This window comes from Emydura macquarii, unplaced genomic scaffold (assembly GCF_026122565.2).
Source record: "Emydura macquarii macquarii isolate MOO-44397 ecotype Brisbane River unplaced genomic scaffold, CSIRO-AGI_Emac_v2 contig_691, whole genome shotgun sequence".
Taxonomy (NCBI): domain Eukaryota; kingdom Metazoa; phylum Chordata; order Testudines; family Chelidae; genus Emydura; species Emydura macquarii.
The window spans coordinates 11,774,305-11,783,598 of NW_027130828.1; the positions used below are offsets into that span (position 1 = coordinate 11,774,305).

The 9,294-nt window shown below is 43.9% G+C and overlaps 1 long non-coding RNA gene across 1 annotated transcript; it reads right to left on the reverse strand.

Annotated features, from left to right (window-relative positions):
- Positions 1 to 1,907: 1,907 nt before the first annotated feature.
- On the reverse strand, positions 1,908 to 9,274 carry LOC137148882 (uncharacterized). The gene is made up of 3 exons (XR_010918607.1): positions 9,125 to 9,274; positions 2,422 to 2,486; positions 1,908 to 2,084 (listed from the first exon to the last, which is right to left on the reverse strand). It is a non-coding gene; the product is annotated as an uncharacterized lncRNA (long non-coding RNA).
- Between the last annotated feature and the right edge of the window lie 20 nt (positions 9,275 to 9,294).

A 9,294-nucleotide genomic window follows, 5' to 3' on the forward strand; every position in this document is an offset into this window, starting at 1 on the left:
CATGCAGAATCACAGTCAGCTGCGTCACCCCAGCCTAGAGTCACTTCATCTCATGGCGTGGAAGCTGCAGGGTTGAACCCTAGAGAGGCGGAGTGCTCAGAGCAAGTGCAGGTCCCCCTGGGCAGTAGAAAGCCATCCACCAAAGTGGTGTACTTAGCCAAATGGAAAACGTTCTCGGTGTCGTCAGCATAGAAGGGCACTCCTCCAATGCAGGCTCCGCTGCCTCCTATAGTGGACTGCCTACTGCATTTAAAGCAGTTAGGTTTGGCGGCTGCATCTGTGAAAGCTTCGCTTTCCACCCGGGAGAAGGGGATTGTTCAATATTTGCCAACCCTGTGTTGTCCCGCTTCCTCAAGGGCTTAGAAAGGCTTTACCCTCTGGTACGTCGTCCAATCCCGGCATGGGATTTTAACCTGGTGCTCAATAAGTTGATGATCCCCCAATTTGAGCCCTTAGCTACATGTTCACTATTGTACCTTTCGTGGAAGGTAGCCTTCCTCGTTGCTATTACCTCATCAAGGGAAGTGTCTGAGCTCAAGGCGCTGACCTCAGACCCTCCATATACAGTGTTTCATAAGGATAAGGTGTAGCTGCGTCCACACCCGACCTTACTTCCTGAAGTGGTTTCTCATTTTCACACTAATCAGGAAATTTTCTTGCCAGTGTTCTTTCCAACGCCACATGCCAGCGGCAGGGAACGTAGTCTCCATTCCCTGGATGTCAGACGGGCATTGGCATGCTGTTGTCTGTCACTAGTTGTTCTGGAATACCAAAGTGAGCAAAAGTGCACTTCAGTTTTTCATTAATACTGTAATATGTTATGGCTTTCAAGTACATTATTTCTATATACCTGAAAAATAGTTCACGACCATCAGGTAATAATGTCCTCTGTATTGCATAAATCTGCAGCTAGTCTCTTCTGATTTTTCTGATAGAGTTGTGTGTACACTGCATGAAAGGTTTTTCTCTCTTAACCCAATAACCAACCTGTCTGATATTTTCATATTTTGCAGTCCCAAAATCACAGTAGCCACTCAATCGTGCAGAGCTCTTATAAAACTTTCAACATTCCCCCCTGGTTCTTGAATTCTCTGGTTAAAACATGTTCTTTCATAAACCACATTTCTCTGAGGTATAAAGTTTGAATCAAACATAGCCAGAACCCTTTCATAATCCTCTTTGTGACTTTTCAGTAAAGTCAAAAGATTTAAACATATGCTCTGGTTGCTTCACCAAAGCATAAGTTAAAGAAGATACCTGTATTTCATCATTTTTCTTCTGAGCTTGGTAGCAATACTAAATCTTGCAAAATATTGTTTCCAGCCTGGCCATTCTGAAGGTATGTCAAAGCTGAAGTTTTCTGGGGCATTGAAGACTGGCATGTTGATGAGATCCTGCAACCTTGTTGCTGTTCCTTCTTTTTGCAACTGTTGCTGTTTTTCTTCTGTTTATGATCTTAGTTTATTTCTGTCACTATGTCATTTTTCTTCTGTACGAGATATGGACTGGCTACAGAGCATGCTTATGCAGACCAGATGTGTTAATTGTAAGATCTTTTAATCAGTGCCCTGCCAGGTATGGCTGAGGTTCCATTAAATAAGGTATTTTACACACAGCGCCACCTTCTGATTGAACAGTATAATAAATTTAGCATTCTGTTACATTTAGAATACATCATATAGAAAATCATGTAATAAAACCTCAAAGGTTAGCAACAAAAAAAGAGAATCCTGTTTTTGCTTTCTCTAAGGATATCTGTGCTGTCTCTTTCATGCTTTCCCCTCCCATCCAAAATTGTTATTTGAATTGCAGTAGTGCCTAGAGATCAGGGCTCTTCTGTGCTAAGCACTGTACAAACATATAATGAAGAGATGGTCCCTAACCTAAAGAGCAGAAATGTGCTCATCCCCCACCCAAATTCCCTTATGTTCCCTTCCTCTTTCTGTTATGTCTCCCCAGGCTCCTTCATCCCATGCTTTGTTTTCCTCCTCAGTCTTCTCCTGTTCTTGCTTGTCTGTTTCCTGTTGCTGATCTGCTCCATTATATTATCTTTTTTAGCAAAGTGAACTTTCTAGTGTCCTGTCCTGTGAAGCACAAAGCAGAGGAAACATAGGTCAGGTTGTAAAAAGAGTCACTTTTTTGTCACCTATTAATAATATGTTAATATGAGACCAGATGAAAATCCCCCCTTCTAAAATACCATTAATTCCATCCCACTTTCAGTTCACTATTAACATCTCAGGACAGAGAAAATTCCGTATGTTTCTGATGTTGCCATTTGTGGCTTCACACACAAGAGAGAAGAAATGCTGATTACTCTGTTCAAACATAGTCGATATGTTGAAACTCTCAAGCAGATCAGATATACTGGATTTCCAATAGCGCAAGAACAAAAACATCACTTTCTAAAATGACACTCACCCTCTTCTTTTGCTGTTTGGTCACTCCTCATCCTTATGGAAGAAGTCCAAATGTGCAGCATATTACTGGGAAATATACATTTTTGTTACACTAACTTTGTGCAGTTCATCCTGAAAATATTGCTGGTTTGAGAATTTTCGTCATTTCACATATTTTAATTCCCAATTTTATCATCTCACTTGCTAATCTCGGAGACAGAATTTATTTCAAATTGTTTTCTGTCTATTAATTAATGTTTTTAAAGTACTTTGAACACGTGATGTGCAGTAAATGCTAGGGATTATTATTTTGGCGGGAAGGGTGTCTATATTTATGGTTGTAAAGCATTGCATATATTTGATACTCTATAATTATGAATAAACTAATATTTTATATTTGGAAATCATGCTGATTAAAATTTAGTGATGACTGCAGGCTCTGTTTTAAATTATAAACAAGTGGCTTAAATATTGCTGAGAACTTTTCTGAAATACTCATTTGCAATTAGGTTCTAATGTTCAGTGAAGTTATTCAACATACAGTAAATTGTGAGATTCAGAAGCACTCTACTTTCTGTACTTAATATTTACTGCATTTTGGTAAAATAACCCTGCAAACAACACCCACTTTGCATATTGTAGTGGAGTGGCTGAGTTTGAATAGGGAAATTTATTATTGTTATCTCAATCATTAGGAGACAAAGATTCTCACTGCCCTTAAACATCTTCAAGCAGTGGATTCTGCTGATGTCCCGAGGATTGTCCAGCAATAATAGGAGCAGAGTGCTGTTTTATGAGACAGCAGTCTGAGTCCTGAATGAATTCACTATAGGCGGAACACTAAGTATTTTCTCCAGACAAGGGACCGGAGTCCTGCTGTGAGAAAAACTGTGCATTGCTCCCATTATTCCTCTTGTACTGCAAGTCTTTTATAATTGCTTCACAAATGAATGTTTAAAACATCAAGTGCCAACAGAAAGAGCAGAAAAGGAAACAAAGGGAGGAAAGTAGTTCTAAGATCATAGTTTCAGTTGGCCTGTTGAAAATCTAAAGAGAAGTTCTGCAGTCTGGATTTTGTAAGGTTTTAGAGGCGTTAAACTTGGGAGAAATTGAGAGTGAAGGATATTTTCATGATATCAGCCCATTACAATCCACGTACAGACCTTTGCACTCATAAAACAGTATATGTTACCACAGAATATTGAGACTTGTTTTGTGATCTTGGGCAAGTCAGTTAACTTTGTAATAAAGCTAGACAAGATCTGCAGATGCAAAGTATCATTTAAGCACAAAATATTATTATAACCTCATGAGGTGCAGCATCTCCTATTCACGAAAACTGCAGATGCGCAGAGTAAACAAACATATACATCTGAGTTCAGAGAGTTTGCCAGAAAGGCATCCAGTCTTGATTTGAAGACGCCAAAAGATGAAGAATCCATCACTTTCCTTAGCAGTTTGTTCCAATGGTTAATCATACTCACTGTTAAAAAGGTGCACCTAATTTGCATTTGTCTGGCTTCAGCTTCTTGGCCATTGGTTCCTTTTATGACTTTCTCAACTATATTAAAGAGCCATTTAGTACCTGGTATTTTCTCCCTGTGAAGATACTTATACAGTTGTTGCAGATATTCTTTTCTATATAGGTTCTTATATTGCACTCATCACCATACTATCCATGCAGATATCAAATATAATGCAGTAACTTTATCTGAGTTTCTACAGAGTATTAAATTTACATGAATAGCAAATTAAAAGGTTTTTAAAAGGTTTGTGGACATCATTAATTGCTCAGTGAAGGAGTGGTCCTTTTGTTCCCAATACTGTATTAGCTGGTTGAGGAGTCATACTCAAATGGGGTTTGGGGATGAAGTATTATAATATAGTATCATTATCTGATAGTTTCTTGTTAAATTGCCAAAGTAGAACAAATTGAGCTATTGCATAACTGGGTGCAAATCTGCCGACTTAAGTGACGGTATGTCCACTCTGAGGCTATGTCTACACTAGGAGTGCTTTACTGGTATAGGAATACCAGTCTACTATACTAGGAAAGCATTCCTAGTGTGGATGAAGCTATATTGGTATAGTAAAAGCAAGTGAAACAAGCTATAACAGTAAAAACGCAGTTTTGCCAGTCTGTGTCTACATTAGGGGCTACAGCCAACATAGGTATGGCAGTCAGGGATCACACCTTTTCACACCATTGACCGACATAGCTATACTAAATCTGTAGTACAGACCTGGCTGAATTTGTTCCCATGTATTTTGATTTTTACGTATGGGGCATATCCTTCCCTGGGATAAGTGGCAATAACTTCATTAAAGTACATGGATTGATTTAGGTCTGTTAATGCCAGGATTGAATTTATCCTATGTGTTCACTACTTAGTTAAAAAGACCTGGTATATACTTGGGCTTGTACAAATATAACTATATATCAGTACAACTTTCTAGTGTGGACACAGTTATACCAGTATATCTTATTCCCCTTCTCACATGGGAATAGTTATACCACCATAAAGCTGTTTCCACATATGTAAGCATTGTGACCTTTATACTGATGAAACTGCATCTACAGTAAGGTGTTGTATCGCTTTAATTCTACTGCTATAATTAGTGGTACAACTTTCTTGTATAGACATCTCCCTAGGACAAAGATTGCCCAACTCTGGCAATTCAGACAGAGGGAGATTCCAAAAAGCTAAGAATTAAATTTAAATAGCACTTTAAATACAGTACAAATACTTCATCAGAATAAGATTCATTACAAAAATTAAAGTTAAGCTGAAATTGGGTGTATGCCTTTGTCACATGTATAGAATTATCCCCCTCCCACTTCCATTAAGGTCTGGTCTATACTTGAGTTTTGTTGACAAAAATCACCTTTAGTTGACAAAACAGTCCTGGTGTACGAGGACAAAACTGCCCTGTTTTGTCAACAAAACAAAACCACCTAGACGAGAGATGTAGAGCCTTTTTCGGCAAAGTTTTTGTGAAAAAGCATGCATGTAGACACTGCCCTTAGGTTATACAGCTGAAAATAGCCTCCTGATGCCATCCTGAGACCGCTCTGGTAAGCAGTTTGAGCTTGGCTGCCCTGCAGCCATCCACCCCCTCCCCTTTCAAAGCCCCAGGAAGTTTTCAAGTTAACTCACCCTGGAAAGCTCACTCCCCAACACCATCCTGTCCTGCCTGCCCTAAACTATAGGGGAGGAGTCTGCAGAGCCAGGGAAGGAGGTGGGGGCTGTGTCCCTCTCCCCACCCCCATGGGTGTACGGGATCCTCTCTTCTGAAGGGGGTGAGGGAACCAGGCATTCCAACTATGAGCTGTCTGTGTAGCAGCTTTTGCCTTGGGCTTGGTTGCTTCCAGCAGCTGCTGTCTGAACTTAAAAGAGACAGCAACTAGTGCAGACACACTCACTGTCCCCAGCACATGCTATCTGCCTGGGTGTATGTTTGTTTGAGAGCGAGAGAGACACAGACACACACACTCCCTCTACCTCCGTTTCTGCTTCTTCTGTTTGTGTTCAGAATCAGCTTGGCTGACAGGGCAGTTTAACAGGATCTGTCAAACTGGTAGGATGCCCATGGAACAAGGGGATTCAGAAACCATCATGTGACACTGTGCCTGCCCCATGAGACATTGCAAACTCTTCCCAAAGCACTCTGCGTGCAGTTGCACAGTGGGATAGCTACTCACAGTGCACTGCTCCCTTTGTCAACAAAAGAGCTGATAGTGTGAATGCACTTCATTTACAGAAGGAGACAGTGAAGACACGCCACAGCTATTAAATTACAGCAATAGCTGTATGCTGGCAAAACTTCTGTCAACAAAGCTTTCTAGTGTAGTCAAGGCCTTAGATATCTGTTCTGCTGAATGTGATGAAATTGTTTGTGGCTGCAAAGGAACCCTAAGGGATGGATATTATAGAGTATAAAAAAGACAAAGGATTAGGTGCCTTTAGTAGCTGAATATCAGATTTCTCCTCAAACATCCTTCACAATGCAGCTCCCTCCCCACAACATTCATGCAGTCCCCCCAGGGGGAGAGAGGCAGCCCCCTGCCATCATGCATTTGGTTCCCACTCCATTCCTCCTGAAGAGAAGGGTGAGGCAGGTGCATCATGGACAGATCCTGGAGCTTCCCCATGCAGCCCCCTCCTTTCTTGGGTTAGGTTTGGGGACTCCTCCCCTCTGGGACTGGAGAGCACCCCTTCCCCTTCAAGATTTGAGGAGGCTCAGGATGGCTTTGTCAGAGACAGGTTGCTGGGGAGCTGCTAATCTTTGCTAATCTCATCTTTGTTGCCTTTCTCTGCCGCCTCCTCTCTTTGACATTTTTATTCCTGGCAGTGCACCCCCTTGAGGCCTTTTTGCTTTCTGTGAACAGCCAGAACGCTCCCTCCCCAAACAGGTTCTTGCGGTGTAAGCCGAGTTAATGCCCCTTAAATAGAGAAGGTGAGGGAACAACAACAGGCTCACGCAACAATTACCTAAAGACAACGATGGCAGGTCACGGGCCCTTCACTCAGACTCGAGGTTTCATGCCCTTAACCAAGGTGGCTGTCTGAAGCATAATGACCCTCTTCAGTATGGTGTCTGAAGCCAGACAATCTGCAAGTTCTGTGCCCTAAACCACGATGGTAGCCATGTCAGTCACAGAATAGCACGGTGGAGTGGTCACTGTTAAGTGATGTCATTCTGCAACACCTTTAGTTTCTGATATCCTTGACTATGGAGCGCTGGCTTGGGAAGATGGCAGCTCCAGGGAGATCAGTGGAGGCCACTCGGGACTGGGACTCCAGGCTTCTCTGCTTCTTCTAAAGAGAGGCACCGCTTTCCCTTCCCTCCCCCGCCAGGATGTTCCGGGATGGGATGGCGCGCGGTGCCCATGTGGAGTCGCTGTGGTGAAGAGACTGGGGACCCCCTGCGAGGCGGTGAGAGACCATGGCGGGGATGTGGAGTCAGGGGCCATTTGCCGTGGCCTCTCTCCTTTCTCAGCCCTTTCTTTCTCCTTTACATTGACTCTGTCCATGATGCACTTGCTCTGGGGGAAGCCGAAGAGGCAGCTCATCCCACTCTCTGGCATTAAGCAGCCACTAGAGCATAGAAGCAAGTGCTACAGCAGTTCAGGGGGAACCTGAGAGGTTTCCCCAGATAAAACCGTCTTTCTGCAGGAAGCACAGGGGAGCCCAGGGGCATGTCTGTGGCAGTCCTAGAATCAGGGAAATCCCTAAAGTTGATGGTCTGATACTGTGTATCCAAAGTCCCCAGGTCTCCTTTGTACATTTTCAACATGGAGATGGTAGATAGTTGCGATTTTCCGTGACCCTGAGAAAGAATGACTGTTAGACTGAATACTGACCGAGTTCCACAGATCAATATTTGCAGGGAGTCATGACTGCACTTGTTTTGCAGCTTTGAGAAGAAAGTCTCAGCATCTACTCTTTAAACCATCTTCAATAGCTTTGTCAAGCTTTGCTTCTCCTAAAGCCAAAGTAAAAACAGTGCCAAAATTGACAGCAGAGAGAGACAGGAGGTTCCTTGAATCACTCAAGTTGACTTCCAGGAGCTTAGCATCAGATGCAGGGATCCTCCATGAAATAAACAGTCTTGACAAAAGACCATGGAAGAATGCATTGAGGGAGTACAGCATTTTGAAGGCATGACCTCCAAATTCCAGTTGGAACATTTTATTGATTCTAGTGAATTCCTGCAGAATAGGTGTCAGAAACTGTAAATACAGTTTATTCACAGAATCACAATACATCTGATACAGGATCTTTGCATCATAGCATTGTTGCTTATCTTTGCTTATTTGGAAATGCAGCTTTAGCTTATCCCACTGATCCGGTATGCGCACACGGCATTCATGAATGGAGAGCCATCTCGTTGCTGATAACTGGATGAGCTTCAGTGGTGTGTTACCGTGGTTTGAAACCGTGATTTGAAACCCCCCCCCGCCCCAACCCTGCAAGGACTCAGGAACCTGGGGCTGGTGGTGTGTGGCTCTGTGGGATTTGCCTGCAGCATCTCTCTCTCCCTCCAGCACACACTCTGTTTCAGCATTGATACCAAAAAGGAAAATGAATGGGGAACCTTTGTTTATTTGCCCACCTTTGTCGCCCCCCTCAACACCTTTGTCTCACGTACTAGGATTGTAAACATTTGGGAACAGGTAATGCCTTTTAGATGTGTAAGCCAGTGCTTCTAACATAATGAGTCTTGTTAAAGGCTCTAGGTGCTACTGGAATACAAATCATAACCCTTCAGTTGTATGATCACATACATACTATTTCCACTGCCTCCTTCAGCATGCAGTTTGAATGGCACACAGTGAATTGAACAGGACTGCACTTCTTTGCTAATGAGGTGTAATGAACGTACCCCAGTCCCGGTACAGGGCCTTCCCAGCCGTTCCTCTCCCCCCGCCATGCCGAGAGCCTCACTCTCCTGCGCGTCTCCCGGCCGGGACCGAGACCGGCTCCGGGAGTGAAGGGAGGCGCCCGCTGCCCTCCCTTGACTAATCGGGGTTGGCATCAGTCCGGTGTCCTGGTCCCACGACTCCCCGGCCGGGCAGCTCCAGTAACACACACCCCCGCCGCCGTCTGTGTGTCAGGCAGGCAGCCCCAGTGGCCTGCCTGTGACTGGGGCCACCACCCACCATACCGACCCCCACCCGCCCAGCTGTGCCCCGTGCCCTCGGGGTGCCCCCCGGCGCTTACCTGTGCGCCTCCTGTCCCCCGGCCGATCGATTCAGGACTCGGGAGTCTCACCACCTCGACCGACTCTCCCTCAGTCCGGACACGCAGCAGTTGCGAGCTGCACACACCACGTTACGTACTGAACACACAGTAGAGTGAGTTTGTGTGTGTTGTTGTGTTATAAGGAAAAT